Source organism: Triturus cristatus, chromosome 6 (assembly GCF_964204655.1).
Source record: "Triturus cristatus chromosome 6, aTriCri1.1, whole genome shotgun sequence".
NCBI lineage: Eukaryota > Metazoa > Chordata > Amphibia > Caudata > Salamandridae > Triturus > Triturus cristatus.
In genome coordinates, this window is record NC_140589.1 from 884,287,118 (window position 1) to 884,308,052 (window position 20,935).

Consider the following 20,935-nt stretch of genomic DNA (forward strand, 5'->3'; position numbering starts at 1 on the left):
AGCAGCACACCACATGACGGCCTTCACATAGAATCCAGCAGCAAATGGGAAACTTTTAACTAGCCGTGGTCCTATTACTGCAGCCCTACCATGGAACGACTGCTGGATGAGTCGTGCTCATGAATATTGAACCTACAACAAGTCTGAGGTAAATAAGAATTCCACAGGAATACCATAAAACAGGGACCTATGACCCTTTCGAGCCAGATAGGAGTCGAACCTACAATCTTCTGATCCGTAGTCAGACGCGTTATCCATTGCGCCACTGGCCCCATGTAGGTACACCCATACTTTTGTCCTTAAGAGGACCAGAAATTGTGTGTGTGTGTGTGTGTGTGTGTGTTTTAAAACACCATTCCATCAACCTTTTTAGCCATGTTTACTGCTCACAACCAGAAGACACAAGTAAACCCACCTGAGGGACCTCCTGAAATTCTGTTCTGTCAGGTGTTCCTAACTTATACAAAGGACTTTAGGAGGAGGAAGGACCTAAAAGTCAGGCGAAATGGTCCTAGATCCAAGGAAATGTTTTAGATCAGCCTCAGTTTCTTAAATAGTCTGCATTAACATCATCAGTTCCACGTCTGTGTGGAGCTGATCTTGAGGACTTCTTAATCAGCAGGCGGGTACAACAATAAAGTGTTTAATATTACAATACAGGCGAAAATTCAGACACCTTGTCATAGGCTCACCTTGTCCAGGGACCCAGGCATGCTGCCTTTCCACTCTCAGAGCCCTTCACCTAACCTACTGTGCAGCTGTTTCACCTCTAATATCACTGTTCCACAGGCAGCGTGATGTCACAATGTTCCTTGTCTGTAGCCTGAACCATGAGCCTTTGCAACCCTGGCATAATCTACATACTTCCAATTGGTGAAGTCTTGGACCACAAATGCAGTGAAGAATAATGGATTGTTACTCTTCATTCATTTTTGCCCATTGGCTCAGATTTGAATGCTTACAGGCCATCCGAGCATCTCTGCCAGGCCACCCTATGTCTAGAGACTGTAGATTTAGAGAGTTTATAAACATTGTAGGTTCATCAATGAAGTGTGCTCGCTTCGGCAGCACGTATACTAAAATTGGAACGATACAGAGAAGATTAGCATAGCCCCTGCGCAAGGATGACACGCAAATTCGTGAAGCGTTCCATATTTTTACCAGCTTTCAGGAGAGAAATGTTCTATGTTTTCAAGACTAATTGAAATAATAAAGCAGGTTCCAGTGCTTTCCTCCTAATATGTATTTTTCAATTTTTCTCTCCTCAACATTTTTAATGTATTTACCTCGCAGTAAAGAAGGTGCACTCTATGTGTCCAGCTGCATTTAGCAAGGAAGCCTGCAGGACTTCTGGGACTTTTCTTTCTCTTCTTCAGCCTCCCTGTCATTATTCTTCACAACCCCCAAATCTATACTGCTGCCAGCGATGCGTTGCTTTGTGGGAAGCAAGACAAAGAGAAGGGGAGGGCCTATGCAAATGATGGCCTCAGGGCTGTCTGGGAGTCCCTTTTCAGCAGTACTGTTAAAATCCGCCTTGCAACCAGATTGGTCGGGTAAGCTGAAAAACACCAGGCATGATTGGGCACCGGGTCCTCTAGGCCCTTGGAGGACATATTGGGCCTGCATCCCTCAGCTTCTGAGGTCCAAGAAATGTTCACCCTCCACCCTAATAGAGAGGTATTGGCCGATCGTGGCCGATCGGGGCAGAAGGGAGCAGGGCAAGATGCTCATGATCCTGCTCTAATAATGAACTGCCTTCCTCTCTCCTTACCTGTGGTTATGCCTGGCTGCTTGGTTCCAGTTGTAGGCCTTCATCCCACAGGCAATTTGCTTGTCTCTCTCACACATGTAAATGGGTCAGCACTCAAGTGCACACACCTGCCTGCACCCACAGATCCTCTCACACACACTTTTCTCAACAAGATTTTTTCCTAGTTTAGAGACTCAGAGACCCATGTTGAAATACAAAAGCAGCACACCACATGACGGCCGTCACATAGAATCCATCAGCAAATGGGAAACTTTTAACTAGCCGTGGTCCTATTACTGCAGCCCTACCATGGAACGACTGCTGGATGAGCCGTGCTCGAGAATATTGAACCTACAACAAGTCTGAGGTAAATAAGAATTCCACAGGAATACCATAAAACAGGGACCTATGACCCTTTCGAGCCAGATAGGAATCAAACCTACAATCTTCTGATCCGTAGTCAGACGCGTTATCCATTGCGCCACTGGCCCCATGTAGGTACACCCATACTTTTGTCCTTAAGAGGACCAGAAATTGTGTGTGTGTGTGTGTGTGTTTTAAAACACCATTCCATCAACATTTTTAGCCATGTTTACTGCTCACAACCAGAAGACACAAGTAAACCCACCTGAGGGACCTCCTGAAATTCTGTTCTGTCAGGTGTTCCTAACTTATACAAAGGACTTTAGGAGGAGGAAGGACCTAAAAGTCAGGCGAAATGGTCCTAGATCCAAGGAAATGTTTTAGATCAGCCTCAGTTTCTTAAATAGTCTGCATTAACATCATCAGTTCCACGTCTGTGTGGAGCTGATCTTGAGGACTTCTTTATCAGCAGGCGGGTACAACAATAAAGTGTTTAATATTACAATACAGGCGAAAATTCAGACACCTTGTCATAGGCTCACCTTGTCCAGGGACCCAGGCATGCTACCTTTCCACTCTCAGAGCCCTTCACCTAACCTACTGTGCAGCTGTTTCACCTCTAATATCACTGTTCCACAGGCAGCGTGATGTCACAATGTTCCTTGTCTGTAGCCTGAACCATGAGCCTTTGCAACCCTGGCATAATCTACATACTTCCAATTGGTGAAGTCTTGGACCACAAATGCAGTGAAGAATAATGGATTGTTACTCTTCATTCATTTTTGCCCATTGGCTCAGATTTGAATGCTTACAGGCCATCCGAGCATCTCTGCCAGGCCACCCTATGTCTAGAGACTGTAGATTTAGAGAGTTTATAAACATTGTAGGTTCATCAATGAAGTGTGCTCGCTTCGGCAGCACATATACTAAAATTGGAACGATACAGAGAAGATTAGCATGGCCCCTGCGCAAGGATGACACGCAAATTCGTGAAGCGTTCCATATTTTTACCAGCTTTCAGGAGAGAAATGTTCTATGTTTTCAAGACTAATTAAAATAATAAAGCAGGTTCCAGTGCTTTCCTCCTAATATGTATTTTTCAATTTTTCTCTCCTCAACATTTTTAATGTATTTACCTCGCAGTAAAGAAGGTGCACTCTATGTGTCCAGCTGCATTTAGCAAGGAAGCCTGCAGGACTTCTGGGACTTTTCTTTCTCTTCTTCAGCCTCCCTGTCATTATTCTTCACAACCCCCAAATCTATACTGCTGCCAGCGATGCGTTGCTTTGTGGGAAGCAAGACAAAGAGAAGGGGAGGGCCTATGCAAATGATGGCCTCAGGGCTGTCTGGGAGTCTCTTTTCAGCAGTACTGTTAAAATCCGCCTTGCAACCAGATTGGTCGGGTAAGCTGAAAAACACCAGGCATGATTGGGCACCGGGTCCTCTAGGCCCTTGGAGGACATATTGGGCCTGCATCCCTCAGTTTCTGAGGTCCAAGAAATGTTCACCCTCCACCCTAATAGAGAGGTCTTGGCCGATCGTGGCCGATCGGGGCAGAAGGGAGCAGGGCAAGATGCTCATGATCCTGCTCTAATAATGAACTGCCTTCCTCTCTCCTTACCTGTGGTTATGCCTGGCTGCTTGGTTCCAGTTGTAGGCCTACATCCCACAGGCAATTTGCTTGTCTCTCTCACACATGTAAATGGGTCAGCACTCAAGTGCACACACCTGCCTGCACCCACAGATCCTCTCACACACACTTTTCTCAACAAGATTTTTTCCTAGTTTAGAGACTCAGAGACCCATGTTGAAATACAAAAGCAGCACACCACATGACGGCCTTCACATAGAATCCAGCAGCAAATGGGAAACTTTTAACCAGCCGTGGTCCTATTACTGCAGCCCTACCATGGAACGACTGCTGGATGAGTCGTGCTCAAGAATATTGAACCTACAACAAGTCTGAGGTAAATAAGAATTCCACAGGAATACCATAAAACAGGGACCTATGACCCTTTCGAGCCAGATAGGAGTCGAACCTACAATCTTCTGATCCGTAGTCAGACACGTTATCCATTGCGCCACTGGCCCCATGTAGGTACACCCATACTTTTGTCCTTAAGAGGACCAGAAATTGTGTGTGTGTGTGTGTGTGTGTGTTTTAAAACACCATTCCATCAACCTTTTTAGCCATGTTTACTGCTCACAACCAGAAGACACAAGTAAACCCACCTGAGGGACCTCCTGAAATTCTGTTCTGTCAGGTGTTCCTAACTTATACAAAGGACTTTAGGAGGAGGAAGGACCTAAAAGTCAGGCGAAATGGTCCTAGATCCAAGGAAATGTTTTAGATCAGCCTCAGTTTCTTAAATAGTCTGCATTAACATCATCAGTTCCACGTCTGTGTGGAGCTGATCTTGAGGACTTCTTAATCAGCAGGCGGGTACAACAATAAAGTGTTTAATATTACAATACAGGCGAAAATTCAGACACCTTGTCATAGGCTCACCTTGTCCAGGGACCCAGGCATGCTGCCTTTCCACTCTCAGAGCCCTTCACCTAACCTACTGTGCAGCTGTTTCACCTCTAATATCACTGTTCCACAGGCAGCGTGATGTCACAATGTTCCTTGTCTGTAGCCTGAACCATGAGCCTTTGCAACCCTGGCATAATCTACATACTTCCAATTGGTGAAGTCTTGGACCACAAATGCAGTGAAGAATAATGGATTGTTACTCTTCATTCATTTTTGCCCATTGGCTCAGATTTGAATGCTTACAGGCCATCCGAGCATCTCTGCCAGGCCACCCTATGTCTAGAGACTGTAGATTTAGAGAGTTTATAAACATTGTAGGTTCATCAATGAAGTGTGCTCGCTTCGGCAGCACGTATACTAAAATTGGAACGATACAGAGAAGATTAGCATAGCCCCTGCGCAAGGATGACACGCAAATTCGTGAAGCGTTCCATATTTTTACCAGCTTTCAGGAGAGAAATGTTCTATGTTTTCAAGACTAATTGAAATAATAAAGCAGGTTCCAGTGCTTTCCTCCTAATATGTATTTTTCAATTTTTCTCTCCTCAACATTTTTAATGTATTTACCTCGCAGTAAAGAAGGTGCACTCTATGTGTCCAGCTGCATTTAGCAAGGAAGCCTGCAGGACTTCTGGGACTTTTCTTTCTCTTCTTCAGCCTCCCTGTCATTATTCTTCACAACCCCCAAATCTATACTGCTGCCAGCGATGCGTTGCTTTGTGGGAAGCAAGACAAAGAGAAGGGGAGGGCCTATGCAAATGATGGCCTCAGGGCTGTCTGGGAGTCCCTTTTCAGCAGTACTGTTAAAATCCGCCTTGCAACCAGATTGGTCGGGTAAGCTGAAAAACACCAGGCATGATTGGGCACCGGGTCCTCTAGGCCCTTGGAGGACATATTGGGCCTGCATCCCTCAGCTTCTGAGGTCCAAGAAATGTTCACCCTCCACCCTAATAGAGAGGTATTGGCCGATCGTGGCCGATCGGGGCAGAAGGGAGCAGGGCAAGATGCTCATGATCCTGCTCTAATAATGAACTGCCTTCCTCTCTCCTTACCTGTGGTTATGCCTGGCTGCTTGGTTCCAGTTGTAGGCCTACATCCCACAGGCAATTTGCTTGTCTCTCTCACACATGTAAATGGGTCAGCACTCAAGTGCACACACCTGCCTGCACCCACAGATCCTCTCACACACACTTTTCTCAACAAGATTTTTTCCTAGTTTAGAGACTCAGAGACCCATGTTGAAATACAAAAGCAGCACACCACATGACGGCCGTCACATAGAATCCATCAGCAAATGGGAAACTTTTAACTAGCCGTGGTCCTATTACTGCAGCCCTACCATGGAACGACTGCTGGATGAGTCGTGCTCGAGAATATTGAACCTACAACAAGTCTGAGGTAAATAAGAATTCCACAGGAATACCATAAAACAGGGACCTATGACCCTTTCGAGCCAGATAGGAATCAAACCTACAATCTTCTGATCCGTAGTCAGACGCGTTATCCATTGCACCACTGGCCCCATGTAGGTACACCCATACTTTTGTCCTTAAGAGGACCAGAAATTGTGTGTGTGTGTGTGTGTGTTTTAAAACACCATTCCATCAACATTTTTAGCCATGTTTACTGCTCACAACCAGAAGACACAAGTAAACCCACCTGAGGGACCTCCTGAAATTCTGTTCTGTCAGGTGTTCCTAACTTATACAAAGGACTTTAGGAGGAGGAAGGACCTAAAAGTCAGGCGAAATGGTCCTAGATCCAAGGAAATGTTTTAGATCAGCCTCAGTTTCTTAAATAGTCTGCATTAACATCATCAGTTCCACGTCTGTGTGGAGCTGATCTTGAGGACTTCTTTATCAGCAGGCGGGTACAACAATAAAGTGTTTAATATTACAATACAGGCGAAAATTCAGACACCTTGTCATAGGCTCACCTTGTCCAGGGACCCAGGCATGCTACCTTTCCACTCTCAGAGCCCTTCACCTAACCTACTGTGCAGCTGTTTCACCTCTAATATCACTGTTCCACAGGCAGCGTGATGTCACAATGTTCCTTGTCTGTAGCCTGAACCATGAGCCTTTGCAACCCTGGCATAATCTACATACTTCCAATTGGTGAAGTCTTGGACCACAAATGCAGTGAAGAATAATGGATTGTTACTCTTCATTCATTTTTGCCCATTGGCTCAGATTTGAATGCTTACAGGCCATCCGAGCATCTCTGCCAGGCCACCCTATGTCTAGAGACTGTAGATTTAGAGAGTTTATAAACATTGTAGGTTCATCAATGAAGTGTGCTCGCTTCGGCAGCACATATACTAAAATTGGAACGATACAGAGAAGATTAGCATGGCCCCTGCGCAAGGATGACACGCAAATTCGTGAAGCGTTCCATATTTTTACCAGCTTTCAGGAGAGAAATGTTCTATGTTTTCAAGACTAATTAAAATAATAAAGCAGGTTCCAGTGCTTTCCTCCTAATATGTATTTTTCAATTTTTCTCTCCTCAACATTTTTAATGTATTTACCTCGCAGTAAAGAAGGTGCACTCTATGTGTCCAGCTGCATTTAGCAAGGAAGCCTGCAGGACTTCTGGGACTTTTCTTTCTCTTCTTCAGCCTCCCTGTCATTATTCTTCACAACCCCCAAATCTATACTGCTGCCAGCGATGCGTTGCTTTGTGGGAAGCAAGACAAAGAGAAGGGGAGGGCCTATGCAAATGATGGCCTCAGGGCTGTCTGGGAGTCTCTTTTCAGCAGTACTGTTAAAATCCGCCTTGCAACCAGATTGGTCGGGTAAGCTGAAAAACACCAGGCATGATTGGGCACCGGGTCCTCTAGGCCCTTGGAGGACATATTGGGCCTGCATCCCTCAGTTTCTGAGGTCCAAGAAATGTTCACCCTCCACCCTAATAGAGAGGTCTTGGCCGATCGTGGCCGATCGGGGCAGAAGGGAGCAGGGCAAGATGCTCATGATCCTGCTCTAATAATGAACTGCCTTCCTCTCTCCTTACCTGTGGTTATGCCTGGCTGCTTGGTTCCAGTTGTAGGCCTACATCCCACAGGCAATTTGCTTGTCTCTCTCACACATGTAAATGGGTCAGCACTCAAGTGCACACACCTGCCTGCACCCACAGATCCTCTCACACACACTTTTCTCAACAAGATTTTTTCCTAGTTTAGAGACTCAGAGACCCATGTTGAAATACAAAAGCAGCACACCACATAACGGCCTTCACATAGAATCCAGCAGCAAATGGGAAACTTTTAACCAGCCGTGGTCCTATTACTGCAGCCCTACCATGGAACGACTGCTGGATGAGTCGTGCTCAAGAATATTGAACCTACAACAAGTCTGAGGTAAATAAGAATTCCACAGGAATACCATAAAACAGGGACCTATGACCCTTTCGAGCCAGATAGGAGTCGAACCTACAATCTTCTGATCCGTGGTCAGACGCGTTATCCATTGCGCCACTGGCCCCATGTAGGTACACCCATACTTTTGTCCTTAAGAGGACCAGAAATTGTGTGTGTGTGTGTGTGTGTGTTTTAAAACACCATTCCATCAACCTTTTTAGCCATGTTTACTGCTCACAACCAGAAGACACAAGTAAACCCACCTGAGGGACCTCCTGAAATTCGGTTCTGTCAGGTGTTCCTAACTTATACAAAGGACTTTAGGAGGAGGAAGGACCTAAAAGTCAGGCGAAATGGTCCTAGATCCAAGGAAATGTTTTAGATCAGCCTCAGTTTCTTAAATAGTCTGCATTAACATCATCAGTTCCACGTCTGTGTGGAGCTGATCTTGAGGACTTCTTAATCAGCAGGCGGGTACAACAATAAAGTGTTTAATATTACAATACAGGCGAAAATTCAGACACCTTGTCATAGGCTCACCTTGTCCAGGGACCCAGGCATGCTGCCTTTCCACTCTCAGAGCCCTTCACCTAACCTACTGTGCAGCTGTTTCACCTCTAATATCACTGTTCCACAGGCAGCGTGATGTCACAATGTTCCTTGTCTGTAGCCTGAACCATGAGCCTTTGCAACCCTGGCATAATCTACATACTTCCAATTGGTGAAGTCTTGGACCACAAATGCAGTGAAGAATAATGGATTGTTACTCTTCATTCATTTTTGCCCATTGGCTCAGATTTGAATGCTTACAGGCCATCCGAGCATCTCTGCCAGGCCACCCTATGTCTAGAGACTGTAGATTTAGAGAGTTTATAAACATTGTAGGTTCATCAATGAAGTGTGCTCGCTTCGGCAGCACATATACTAAAATTGGAACGATACAGAGAAGATTAGCATGGCCCCTGCGCAAGGATGACACGCAAATTCGTGAAGCGTTCCATATTTTTACCAGCTTTCAGGAGAGAAATGTTCTATGTTTTCAAGACTAATTGAAATAATAAAGCAGGTTCCAGTGCTTTCCTCCTAATATGTATTTTTCAATTTTTCTCTCCTCAACATTTTTAATGTATTTACCTCGCAGTAAAGAAGGTGCACTCTATGTGTCCAGCTGCATTTAGCAAGGAAGCCTGCAGGACTTCTGGGACTTTTCTTTCTCTTCTTCAGCCTCCCTGTCATTATTCTTCACAACCCCCAAATCTATACTGCTGCCAGCGATGCGTTGCTTTGTGGGAAGCAAGACAAAGAGAAGGGGAGGGTCTATGCAAATGATGGCCTCAGGGCTGTCTGGGAGTCCCTTTTCAGCAGTACTGTTAAAATCCGCCTTGCAACCAGATTGGTCGGGTAAGCCGAAAAACACCAGGCATGATTGGGCACCGGGTCCTCTAGGCCCTTGGAGGACATATTGGGCCTGCATCCCTCAGTTTCTGAGGTCCAAGAAATGTTCACCCTCCACCCTAATAGAGAGGTCTTGGCCGATCGTGGCCGATCGGGGCAGAAGGGAGCAGGGCAAGATGCTCATGATCCTGCTCTAATAATGAACTGCCTTCCTCTCTCCTTACCTGTGGTTATGCCTGGCTGCTTGGTTCCAGTTGTAGGCCTACATCCCACAGGCAATTTGCTTGTGTCTCTCACACATGTAAATGGGTCAGCACTCAAGTGCACACACCTGCCTGCACCCACAGATCCTCTCACACACACTTTTCTCAACAAGATTTTTTCCTAGTTTAGAGACTCAGAGACCCATGTTGAAATACAAAAGCAGCACACCACATGACGGCCTTCACATAGAATCCAGCAGCAAATGGGAAACTTTTAACTAGCCGTGGTCCTATTACTGCAGCCCTACCATGGAACGACTGCTGGATGAGTCGTGCTCATGAATATTGAACCTACAACAAGTCTGAGGTAAATAAGAATTCCACAGGAATACCATAAAACAGGGACCTATGACCCTTTCGAGCCAGATAGGAGTCGAACCTACAATCTTCTGATCCGTAGTCAGACGCGTTATCCATTGCGCCACTGGCCCCATGTAGGTACACCCATACTTTTGTCCTTAAGAGGACCAGAAATTGTGTGTGTGTGTGTGTGTGTGTGTGTTTTAAAACACCATTCCATCAACCTTTTTAGCCATGTTTACTGCTCACAACCAGAAGACACAAGTAAACCCACCTGAGGGACCTCCTGAAATTCTGTTCTGTCAGGTGTTCCTAACTTATACAAAGGACTTTAGGAGGAGGAAGGACCTAAAAGTCAGGCGAAATGGTCCTAGATCCAAGGAAATGTTTTAGATCAGCCTCAGTTTCTTAAATAGTCTGCATTAACATCATCAGTTCCACGTCTGTGTGGAGCTGATCTTGAGGACTTCTTAATCAGCAGGCGGGTACAACAATAAAGTGTTTAATATTACAATACAGGCGAAAATTCAGACACCTTGTCATAGGCTCACCTTGTCCAGGGACCCAGGCATGCTGCCTTTCCACTCTCAGAGCCCTTCACCTAACCTACTGTGCAGCTGTTTCACCTCTAATATCACTGTTCCACAGGCAGCGTGATGTCACAATGTTCCTTGTCTGTAGCCTGAACCATGAGCCTTTGCAACCCTGGCATAATCTACATACTTCCAATTGGTGAAGTCTTGGACCACAAATGCAGTGAAGAATAATGGATTGTTACTCTTCATTCATTTTTGCCCATTGGCTCAGATTTGAATGCTTACAGGCCATCCGAGCATCTCTGCCAGGCCACCCTATGTCTAGAGACTGTAGATTTAGAGAGTTTATAAACATTGTAGGTTCATCAATGAAGTGTGCTCGCTTCGGCAGCACGTATACTAAAATTGGAACGATACAGAGAAGATTAGCATAGCCCCTGCGCAAGGATGACACGCAAATTCGTGAAGCGTTCCATATTTTTACCAGCTTTCAGGAGAGAAATGTTCTATGTTTTCAAGACTAATTGAAATAATAAAGCAGGTTCCAGTGCTTTCCTCCTAATATGTATTTTTCAATTTTTCTCTCCTCAACATTTTTAATGTATTTACCTCGCAGTAAAGAAGGTGCACTCTATGTGTCCAGCTGCATTTAGCAAGGAAGCCTGCAGGACTTCTGGGACTTTTCTTTCTCTTCTTCAGCCTCCCTGTCATTATTCTTCACAACCCCCAAATCTATACTGCTGCCAGCGATGCGTTGCTTTGTGGGAAGCAAGACAAAGAGAAGGGGAGGGCCTATGCAAATGATGGCCTCAGGGCTGTCTGGGAGTCCCTTTTCAGCAGTACTGTTAAAATCCGCCTTGCAACCAGATTGGTCGGGTAAGCTGAAAAACACCAGGCATGATTGGGCACCGGGTCCTCTAGGCCCTTGGAGGACATATTGGGCCTGCATCCCTCAGCTTCTGAGGTCCAAGAAATGTTCACCCTCCACCCTAATAGAGAGGTATTGGCCGATCGTGGCCGATCGGGGCAGAAGGGAGCAGGGCAAGATGCTCATGATCCTGCTCTAATAATGAACTGCCTTCCTCTCTCCTTACCTGTGGTTATGCCTGGCTGCTTGGTTCCAGTTGTAGGCCTTCATCCCACAGGCAATTTGCTTGTCTCTCTCACACATGTAAATGGGTCAGCACTCAAGTGCACACACCTGCCTGCACCCACAGATCCTCTCACACACACTTTTCTCAACAAGATTTTTTCCTAGTTTAGAGACTCAGAGACCCATGTTGAAATACAAAAGCAGCACACCACATGACGGCCGTCACATAGAATCCATCAGCAAATGGGAAACTTTTAACTAGCCGTGGTCCTATTACTGCAGCCCTACCATGGAACGACTGCTGGATGAGCCGTGCTCGAGAATATTGAACCTACAACAAGTCTGAGGTAAATAAGAATTCCACAGGAATACCATAAAACAGGGACCTATGACCCTTTCGAGCCAGATAGGAATCAAACCTACAATCTTCTGATCCGTAGTCAGACGCGTTATCCATTGCGCCACTGGCCCCATGTAGGTACACCCATACTTTTGTCCTTAAGAGGACCAGAAATTGTGTGTGTGTGTGTGTGTGTTTTAAAACACCATTCCATCAACATTTTTAGCCATGTTTACTGCTCACAACCAGAAGACACAAGTAAACCCACCTGAGGGACCTCCTGAAATTCTGTTCTGTCAGGTGTTCCTAACTTATACAAAGGACTTTAGGAGGAGGAAGGACCTAAAAGTCAGGCGAAATGGTCCTAGATCCAAGGAAATGTTTTAGATCAGCCTCAGTTTCTTAAATAGTCTGCATTAACATCATCAGTTCCACGTCTGTGTGGAGCTGATCTTGAGGACTTCTTTATCAGCAGGCGGGTACAACAATAAAGTGTTTAATATTACAATACAGGCGAAAATTCAGACACCTTGTCATAGGCTCACCTTGTCCAGGGACCCAGGCATGCTACCTTTCCACTCTCAGAGCCCTTCACCTAACCTACTGTGCAGCTGTTTCACCTCTAATATCACTGTTCCACAGGCAGCGTGATGTCACAATGTTCCTTGTCTGTAGCCTGAACCATGAGCCTTTGCAACCCTGGCATAATCTACATACTTCCAATTGGTGAAGTCTTGGACCACAAATGCAGTGAAGAATAATGGATTGTTACTCTTCATTCATTTTTGCCCATTGGCTCAGATTTGAATGCTTACAGGCCATCCGAGCATCTCTGCCAGGCCACCCTATGTCTAGAGACTGTAGATTTAGAGAGTTTATAAACATTGTAGGTTCATCAATGAAGTGTGCTCGCTTCGGCAGCACATATACTAAAATTGGAACGATACAGAGAAGATTAGCATGGCCCCTGCGCAAGGATGACACGCAAATTCGTGAAGCGTTCCATATTTTTACCAGCTTTCAGGAGAGAAATGTTCTATGTTTTCAAGACTAATTAAAATAATAAAGCAGGTTCCAGTGCTTTCCTCCTAATATGTATTTTTCAATTTTTCTCTCCTCAACATTTTTAATGTATTTACCTCGCAGTAAAGAAGGTGCACTCTATGTGTCCAGCTGCATTTAGCAAGGAAGCCTGCAGGACTTCTGGGACTTTTCTTTCTCTTCTTCAGCCTCCCTGTCATTATTCTTCACAACCCCCAAATCTATACTGCTGCCAGCGATGCGTTGCTTTGTGGGAAGCAAGACAAAGAGAAGGGGAGGGTCTATGCAAATGATGGCCTCAGGGCTGTCTGGGAGTCCCTTTTCAGCAGTACTGTTAAAATCCGCCTTGCAACCAGATTGGTCGGGTAAGCCGAAAAACACCAGGCATGATTGGGCACCGGGTCCTCTAGGCCCTTGGAGGACATATTGGGCCTGCATCCCTCAGTTTCTGAGGTCCAAGAAATGTTCACCCTCCACCCTAATAGAGAGGTCTTGGCCGATCGTGGCCGATCGGGGCAGAAGGGAGCAGGGCAAGATGCTCATGATCCTGCTCTAATAATGAACTGCCTTCCTCTCTCCTTACCTGTGGTTATGCCTGGCTGCTTGGTTCCAGTTGTAGGCCTACATCCCACAGGCAATTTGCTTGTGTCTCTCACACATGTAAATGGGTCAGCACTCAAGTGCACACACCTGCCTGCACCCACAGATCCTCTCACACACACTTTTCTCAACAAGATTTTTTCCTAGTTTAGAGACTCAGAGACCCATGTTGAAATACAAAAGCAGCACACCACATGACGGCCTTCACATAGAATCCAGCAGCAAATGGGAAACTTTTAACTAGCCGTGGTCCTATTACTGCAGCCCTACCATGGAACGACTGCTGGATGAGTCGTGCTCATGAATATTGAACCTACAACAAGTCTGAGGTAAATAAGAATTCCACAGGAATACCATAAAACAGGGACCTATGACCCTTTCGAGCCAGATAGGAGTCGAACCTACAATCTTCTGATCCGTAGTCAGACGCGTTATCCATTGCGCCACTGGCCCCATGTAGGTACACCCATACTTTTGTCCTTAAGAGGACCAGAAATTGTGTGTGTGTGTGTGTGTGTGTGTGTTTTAAAACACCATTCCATCAACCTTTTTAGCCATGTTTACTGCTCACAACCAGAAGACACAAGTAAACCCACCTGAGGGACCTCCTGAAATTCTGTTCTGTCAGGTGTTCCTAACTTATACAAAGGACTTTAGGAGGAGGAAGGACCTAAAAGTCAGGCGAAATGGTCCTAGATCCAAGGAAATGTTTTAGATCAGCCTCAGTTTCTTAAATAGTCTGCATTAACATCATCAGTTCCACGTCTGTGTGGAGCTGATCTTGAGGACTTCTTAATCAGCAGGCGGGTACAACAATAAAGTGTTTAATATTACAATACAGGCGAAAATTCAGACACCTTGTCATAGGCTCACCTTGTCCAGGGACCCAGGCATGCTGCCTTTCCACTCTCAGAGCCCTTCACCTAACCTACTGTGCAGCTGTTTCACCTCTAATATCACTGTTCCACAGGCAGCGTGATGTCACAATGTTCCTTGTCTGTAGCCTGAACCATGAGCCTTTGCAACCCTGGCATAATCTACATACTTCCAATTGGTGAAGTCTTGGACCACAAATGCAGTGAAGAATAATGGATTGTTACTCTTCATTCATTTTTGCCCATTGGCTCAGATTTGAATGCTTACAGGCCATCCGAGCATCTCTGCCAGGCCACCCTATGTCTAGAGACTGTAGATTTAGAGAGTTTATAAACATTGTAGGTTCATCAATGAAGTGTGCTCGCTTCGGCAGCACGTATACTAAAATTGGAACGATACAGAGAAGATTAGCATAGCCCCTGCGCAAGGATGACACGCAAATTCGTGAAGCGTTCCATATTTTTACCAGCTTTCAGGAGAGAAATGTTCTATGTTTTCAAGACTAATTGAAATAATAAAGCAGGTTCCAGTGCTTTCCTCCTAATATGTATTTTTCAATTTTTCTCTCCTCAACATTTTTAATGTATTTACCTCGCAGTAAAGAAGGTGCACTCTATGTGTCCAGCTGCATTTAGCAAGGAAGCCTGCAGGACTTCTGGGACTTTTCTTTCTCTTCTTCAGCCTCCCTGTCATTATTCTTCACAACCCCCAAATCTATACTGCTGCCAGCGATGCGTTGCTTTGTGGGAAGCAAGACAAAGAGAAGGGGAGGGCCTATGCAAATGATGGCCTCAGGGCTGTCTGGGAGTCCCTTTTCAGCAGTACTGTTAAAATCCGCCTTGCAACCAGATTGGTCGGGTAAGCTGAAAAACACCAGGCATGATTGGGCACCGGGTCCTCTAGGCCCTTGGAGGACATATTGGGCCTGCATCCCTCAGCTTCTGAGGTCCAAGAAATGTTCACCCTCCACCCTAATAGAGAGGTATTGGCCGATCGTGGCCGATCGGGGCAGAAGGGAGCAGGGCAAGATGCTCATGATCCTGCTCTAATAATGAACTGCCTTCCTCTCTCCTTACCTGTGGTTATGCCTGGCTGCTTGGTTCCAGTTGTAGGCCTTCATCCCACAGGCAATTTGCTTGTCTCTCTCACACATGTAAATGGGTCAGCACTCAAGTGCACACACCTGCCTGCACCCACAGATCCTCTCACACACACTTTTCTCAACAAGATTTTTTCCTAGTTTAGAGACTCAGAGACCCATGTTGAAATACAAAAGCAGCACACCACATGACGGCCGTCACATAGAATCCATCAGCAAATGGGAAACTTTTAACTAGCCGTGGTCCTATTACTGCAGCCCTACCATGGAACGACTGCTGGATGAGCCGTGCTCGAGAATATTGAACCTACAACAAGTCTGAGGTAAATAAGAATTCCACAGGAATACCATAAAACAGGGACCTATGACCCTTTCGAGCCAGATAGGAATCAAACCTACAATCTTCTGATCCGTAGTCAGACGCGTTATCCATTGCGCCACTGGCCCCATGTAGGTACACCCATACTTTTGTCCTTAAGAGGACCAGAAATTGTGTGTGTGTGTGTGTGTGTTTTAAAACACCATTCCATCAACATTTTTAGCCATGTTTACTGCTCACAACCAGAAGACACAAGTAAACCCACCTGAGGGACCTCCTGAAATTCTGTTCTGTCAGGTGTTCCTAACTTATACAAAGGACTTTAGGAGGAGGAAGGACCTAAAAGTCAGGCGAAATGGTCCTAGATCCAAGGAAATGTTTTAGATCAGCCTCAGTTTCTTAAATAGTCTGCATTAACATCATCAGTTCCACGTCTGTGTGGAGCTGATCTTGAGGACTTCTTTATCAGCAGGCGGGTACAACAATAAAGTGTTTAATATTACAATACAGGCGAAAATTCAGACACCTTGTCATAGGCTCACCTTGTCCAGGGACCCAGGCATGCTACCTTTCCACTCTCAGAGCCCTTCACCTAACCTACTGTGCAGCTGTTTCACCTCTAATATCACTGTTCCACAGGCAGCGTGATGTCACAATGTTCCTTGTCTGTAGCCTGAACCATGAGCCTTTGCAACCCTGGCATAATCTACATACTTCCAATTGGTGAAGTCTTGGACCACAAATGCAGTGAAGAATAATGGATTGTTACTCTTCATTCATTTTTGCCCATTGGCTCAGATTTGAATGCTTACAGGCCATCCGAGCATCTCTGCCAGGCCACCCTATGTCTAGAGACTGTAGATTTAGAGAGTTTATAAACATTGTAGGTTCATCAATGAAGTGTGCTCGCTTCGGCAGCACATATACTAAAATTGGAACGATACAGAGAAGATTAGCATGGCCCCTGCGCAAGGATGACACGCAAATTCGTGAAGCGTTCCATATTTTTACCAGCTTTCAGGAGAGAAATGTTCTATGTTTTCAAGACTAATTAAAATAATAAAGCAGGTTCCAGTGCTTTCCTCCTAATATGTATTTTTCAATTTTTCTCTCCTCAACATTTTTAATGTATTTACCTCGCAGTAAAGAAGGTGCACTCTATGTGTCCAGCTGCATTTAGCAAGGAAGCCTGCAGGACTTCTGGGACTTTTCTTTCTCTTCTTCAGCCTCCCTGTCATTATTCTTCACAACCCCCAAATCTATACTGCTGCCAGCGATGCGTTGCTTTGTGGGAAGCAAGACAAAGAGAAGGGGAGGGCCTATGCAAATGATGGCCTCAGGGCTGTCTGGGAGTCTCTTTTCAGCAGTACTGTTAAAATCCGCCTTGCAACCAGATTGGTCGGGTAAGCTGAAAAACACCAGGCATGATTGGGCACCGGGTCCTCTAGGCCCTTGGAGGACATATTGGGCCTGCATCCCTCAGTTTCTGAGGTCCAAGAAATGTTCACCCTCCACCCTAATAGAGAGGTCTTGGCCGATCGTGGCCGATCGGGGCAGAAGGGAGCAGGGCAAGATGCTCATGATCCTGCTCTAATAATGAACTGCCTTCCTCTCTCCTTACCTGTGGTTATGCCTGGCTGCTTGGTTCCAGTTGTAGGCCTACATCCCACAGGCAATTTGCTTGTCTCTCTCACACATGTAAATGGGTCAGCACTCAAGTGCACACACCTGCCTGCACCCACAGATCCTCTCACACACACTTTTCTCAACAAGATTTTTTCCTAGTTTAGAGACTCAGAGACCCATGTTGAAATACAAAAGCAGCACACCACATAACGGCCTTCACATAGAATCCAGCAGCAAATGGGAAACTTTTAACCAGCCGTGGTCCTATTACTGCAGCCCTACCATGGAACGACTGCTGGATGAGTCGTGCTCAAGAATATTGAACCTACAACAAGTCTGAGGTAAATAAGAATTCCACAGGAATACCATAAAACAGGGACCTATGACCCTTTCGAGCCAGATAGGAGTCGAACCTACAATCTTCTGATCCGTGGTCAGACGCGTTATCCATTGCGCCACTGGCCCCATGTAGGTACACCCATACTTTTGTCCTTAAGAGGACCAGAAATTGTGTGTGTGTGTGTGTGTGTGTTTTAAAACACCATTCCATCAACCTTTTTAGCCATGTTTACTGCTCACAACCAGAAGACACAAGTAAACCCACCTGAGGGACCTCCTGAAATTCGGTTCTGTCAGGTGTTCCTAACTTATACAAAGGACTTTAGGAGGAGGAAGGACCTAAAAGTCAGGCGAAATGGTCCTAGATCCAAGGAAATGTTTTAGATCAGCCTCAGTTTCTTAAATAGTCTGCATTAACATCATCAGTTCCACGTCTGTGTGGAGCTGATCTTGAGGACTTCTTAATCAGCAGGCGGGTACAACAATAAAGTGTTTAATATTACAATACAGGCGAAAATTCAGACACCTTGTCATAGGCTCACCTTGTCCAGGGACCCAGGCATGCTGCCTTTCCACTCTCAGAGCCCTTCACCTAACCTACTGTGCAGCTGTTTCACCTCTAATATCACTGTTCCACAGGCAGCGTGATGTCACAATGTTCCTTGTCTGTAGCCTGAACCATGAGCCTTTGCAACCCTGGCATAATCTACATACTTCCAATTGGTGAAGTCTTGGACCACAAATGCAGTGAAGAATAATGGATTGTTACTCTTCATTCATTTTTGCCCATTGGCTCAGATTTGAATGCTTACAGGCCATCCGAGCATCTCTGCCAGGCCACCCTATGTCTAGAGACTGTAGATTTAGAGAGTTTATAAACATTGTAGGTTCATCAATGAAGTGTGCTCGCTTCGGCAGCACATATACTAAAATTGGAACGATACAGAGAAGATTAGCATGGCCCCTGCGCAAGGATGACACGCAAATTCGTGAAGCGTTCCATATTTTTACCAGCTTTCAGGAGAGAAATGTTCTATGTTTTCAAGACTAATTGAAATAATAAAGCAGGTTCCAGTGCTTTCCTCCTAATATGTATTTTTCAATTTTTCTCTCCTCAACATTTTTAATGTATTTACCTCGCAGTAAAGAAGGTGCACTCTATGTGTCCAGCTGCATTTAGCAAGGAAGCCTGCAGGACTTCTGGGACTTTTCTTTCTCTTCTTCAGCCTCCCTGTCATTATTCTTCACAACCCCCAAATCTATACTGCTGCCAGCGATGCGTTGCTTTGTGGGAAGCAAGACAAAGAGAAGGGGAGGGTCTATGCAAATGATGGCCTCAGGGCTGTCTGGGAGTCCCTTTTCAGCAGTACTGTTAAAATCCGCCTTGCAACCAGATTGGTCGGGTAAGCCGAAAAACACCAGGCATGATTGGGCACCGGGTCCTCTAGGCCCTTGGAGGACATATTGGGCCTGCATCCCTCAGTTTCTGAGGTCCAAGAAATGTTCACCCTCCACCCTAATAGAGAGGTCTTGGCCGATCGTGGCCGATCGGGGCAGAAGGGAGCAGGGCAAGATGCTCATGATCCTGCTCTAATAATGAACTGCCTTCCTCTCTCCTTACCTGTGGTTATGCCTGGCTGCTTGGTTCCAGTTGTAGGCCTACATCCCACAGGCAATTTGCTTGTGTCTCTCACACATGTAAATGGGTCAGCACTCAAGTGCACACACCTGCCTGCACCCACAGATCCTCTCACACACACTTTTCTCAACAAGATTTTTTCCTAGTTTAGAGACTCAGAGACCCATGTTGAAATACAAAAGCAGCACACCACATGACGGCCTTCACATAGAATCCAGCAGCAAATGGGAAACTTTTAACTAGCCGTGGTCCTATTACTGCAGCCCTACCATGCAACGACTGCTGGATGAGTCGTGCTCATGAATATTGAACCTACAACAAGTCTGAGGTAAATAAGAATTCCACAGGAATACCATAAAACAGGGACCTATGACCCTTTCGAGCCAGATAGGAGTCGAACCTACAATCTTCTGATCCGTAGTCAGACGCGTTATCCATTGCGCCACTGGCCCCATGTAGGTACACCCATACTTTTGTCCTTAAGAGGACCAGAAATTGTGTGTGTGTGTGTGTGTGTGTGTGTTTTAAAACACCATTCCATCAACCTTTTTAGCCATGTTTACTGCTCACAACCAGAAGACACAAGTAAACCCACCTGAGGGACCTCCTGAAATTCTGTTCTGTCAGGTGTTCCTAACTTATACAAAGGACTTTAGGAGGAGGAAGGACCTAAAAGTCAGGCGAAATGGTCCTAGATCCAAGGAAATGTTTTAGATCAGCCTCAGTTTCTTAAATAGTCTGCATTAACATCATCAGTTCCACGTCTGTGTGGAGCTGATCTTGAGGACTTCTTAATCAGCAGGCGGGTACAACAATAAAGTGTTTAATATTACAATACAGGCGAAAATTCAGACACCTTGTCATAGGCTCACCTTGTCCAGGGACCCAGGCATGCTGCCTTTCCACTCTCAGAGCCCTTCACCTAACCTACTGTGCAGCTGTTTCACCTCTAATATCACTGTTCCACAGGCAGCGTGATGTCACAATGTTCCTTGTCTGTAGCCTGAACCATGAGCCTTTGCAACCCTGGCATAATCTACATACTTCCAATTGGTGAAGTCTTGGACCACAAATGCAGTGAAGAATAATGGATTGTTACTCTTCATTCATTTTTGCCCATTGGCTCAGATTTGAATGCTTACAGGCCATCCGAGCATCTCTGCCAGGCCACCCTATGTCTAGAGACTGTAGATTTAGAGAGTTTATAAACATTGTAGGTTCATCAATGAAGTGTGCTCGCTTCGGCAGCACGTATACTAAAATTGGAACGATACAGAGAAGATTAGCATAGCCCCTGCGCAAGGATGACACGCAAATTCGTGAAGCGTTCCATATTTTTACCAGCTTTCAGGAGAGAAATGTTCTATGTTTTCAAGACTAATTGAAATAATAAAGCAGGTTCCAGTGCTTTCCTCCTAATATGTATTTTTCAATTTTTCTCTCCTCAACATTTTTAATG

The 20,935-nt window shown here is 45.5% G+C and overlaps 21 non-coding genes across 21 annotated transcripts; 11 read left to right on the forward strand and 10 right to left on the reverse strand.

The window, feature by feature from the left end:
* Positions 1–199: 199 nt before the first annotated feature.
* TRNAR-ACG (transfer RNA arginine (anticodon ACG)) lies at positions 200–272 on the reverse strand. The gene has a single exon. It is a non-coding gene; the product is annotated as a tRNA-Arg (tRNA).
* A 780-nt stretch (positions 273–1,052) lies between these two features.
* Positions 1,053–1,159, forward strand: LOC146820220 (U6 spliceosomal RNA). Its single transcript, XR_014964471.1, has one exon. It is a non-coding gene; the product is annotated as a U6 spliceosomal RNA (small nuclear RNA).
* A 1,009-nt stretch (positions 1,160–2,168) lies between these two features.
* TRNAR-ACG (transfer RNA arginine (anticodon ACG)) lies at positions 2,169–2,241 on the reverse strand. Its single transcript has one exon. It is a non-coding gene; the product is annotated as a tRNA-Arg (tRNA).
* Positions 2,242–3,015: 774 nt separating this feature from the next.
* On the forward strand, positions 3,016–3,122 carry LOC146820222 (U6 spliceosomal RNA). The gene has a single exon (XR_014964688.1). It is a non-coding gene; the product is annotated as a U6 spliceosomal RNA (small nuclear RNA).
* Positions 3,123–4,131: 1,009 nt separating this feature from the next.
* Positions 4,132–4,204, reverse strand: TRNAR-ACG (transfer RNA arginine (anticodon ACG)). The gene has a single exon. It is a non-coding gene; the product is annotated as a tRNA-Arg (tRNA).
* Positions 4,205–4,982: 778 nt separating this feature from the next.
* Positions 4,983–5,089, forward strand: LOC146820224 (U6 spliceosomal RNA). Its single transcript, XR_014964472.1, has one exon. It is a non-coding gene; the product is annotated as a U6 spliceosomal RNA (small nuclear RNA).
* A 1,856-nt stretch (positions 5,090–6,945) lies between these two features.
* LOC146820225 (U6 spliceosomal RNA) lies at positions 6,946–7,052 on the forward strand. The gene has a single exon (XR_014964701.1). It is a non-coding gene; the product is annotated as a U6 spliceosomal RNA (small nuclear RNA).
* Positions 7,053–8,061: 1,009 nt separating this feature from the next.
* On the reverse strand, positions 8,062–8,134 carry TRNAR-ACG (transfer RNA arginine (anticodon ACG)). Its single transcript has one exon. It is a non-coding gene; the product is annotated as a tRNA-Arg (tRNA).
* A 776-nt stretch (positions 8,135–8,910) lies between these two features.
* Positions 8,911–9,017, forward strand: LOC146820227 (U6 spliceosomal RNA). Its single transcript, XR_014964712.1, has one exon. It is a non-coding gene; the product is annotated as a U6 spliceosomal RNA (small nuclear RNA).
* A 1,009-nt stretch (positions 9,018–10,026) lies between these two features.
* On the reverse strand, positions 10,027–10,099 carry TRNAR-ACG (transfer RNA arginine (anticodon ACG)). The gene has a single exon. It is a non-coding gene; the product is annotated as a tRNA-Arg (tRNA).
* A 780-nt stretch (positions 10,100–10,879) lies between these two features.
* Positions 10,880–10,986, forward strand: LOC146820229 (U6 spliceosomal RNA). The gene has a single exon (XR_014964473.1). It is a non-coding gene; the product is annotated as a U6 spliceosomal RNA (small nuclear RNA).
* Positions 10,987–11,995: 1,009 nt separating this feature from the next.
* On the reverse strand, positions 11,996–12,068 carry TRNAR-ACG (transfer RNA arginine (anticodon ACG)). Its single transcript has one exon. It is a non-coding gene; the product is annotated as a tRNA-Arg (tRNA).
* A 774-nt stretch (positions 12,069–12,842) lies between these two features.
* Positions 12,843–12,949, forward strand: LOC146820231 (U6 spliceosomal RNA). The gene has a single exon (XR_014964723.1). It is a non-coding gene; the product is annotated as a U6 spliceosomal RNA (small nuclear RNA).
* A 1,009-nt stretch (positions 12,950–13,958) lies between these two features.
* Positions 13,959–14,031, reverse strand: TRNAR-ACG (transfer RNA arginine (anticodon ACG)). Its single transcript has one exon. It is a non-coding gene; the product is annotated as a tRNA-Arg (tRNA).
* Positions 14,032–14,811: 780 nt separating this feature from the next.
* LOC146820233 (U6 spliceosomal RNA) lies at positions 14,812–14,918 on the forward strand. Its single transcript, XR_014964474.1, has one exon. It is a non-coding gene; the product is annotated as a U6 spliceosomal RNA (small nuclear RNA).
* Positions 14,919–15,927: 1,009 nt separating this feature from the next.
* Positions 15,928–16,000, reverse strand: TRNAR-ACG (transfer RNA arginine (anticodon ACG)). The gene has a single exon. It is a non-coding gene; the product is annotated as a tRNA-Arg (tRNA).
* Positions 16,001–16,774: 774 nt separating this feature from the next.
* On the forward strand, positions 16,775–16,881 carry LOC146820235 (U6 spliceosomal RNA). The gene has a single exon (XR_014964734.1). It is a non-coding gene; the product is annotated as a U6 spliceosomal RNA (small nuclear RNA).
* A 1,009-nt stretch (positions 16,882–17,890) lies between these two features.
* TRNAR-ACG (transfer RNA arginine (anticodon ACG)) lies at positions 17,891–17,963 on the reverse strand. Its single transcript has one exon. It is a non-coding gene; the product is annotated as a tRNA-Arg (tRNA).
* A 776-nt stretch (positions 17,964–18,739) lies between these two features.
* LOC146820237 (U6 spliceosomal RNA) lies at positions 18,740–18,846 on the forward strand. The gene has a single exon (XR_014964745.1). It is a non-coding gene; the product is annotated as a U6 spliceosomal RNA (small nuclear RNA).
* Positions 18,847–19,855: 1,009 nt separating this feature from the next.
* On the reverse strand, positions 19,856–19,928 carry TRNAR-ACG (transfer RNA arginine (anticodon ACG)). Its single transcript has one exon. It is a non-coding gene; the product is annotated as a tRNA-Arg (tRNA).
* Positions 19,929–20,708: 780 nt separating this feature from the next.
* On the forward strand, positions 20,709–20,815 carry LOC146820239 (U6 spliceosomal RNA). The gene has a single exon (XR_014964475.1). It is a non-coding gene; the product is annotated as a U6 spliceosomal RNA (small nuclear RNA).
* The last annotated feature ends 120 nt before the right edge of the window (positions 20,816–20,935 follow it).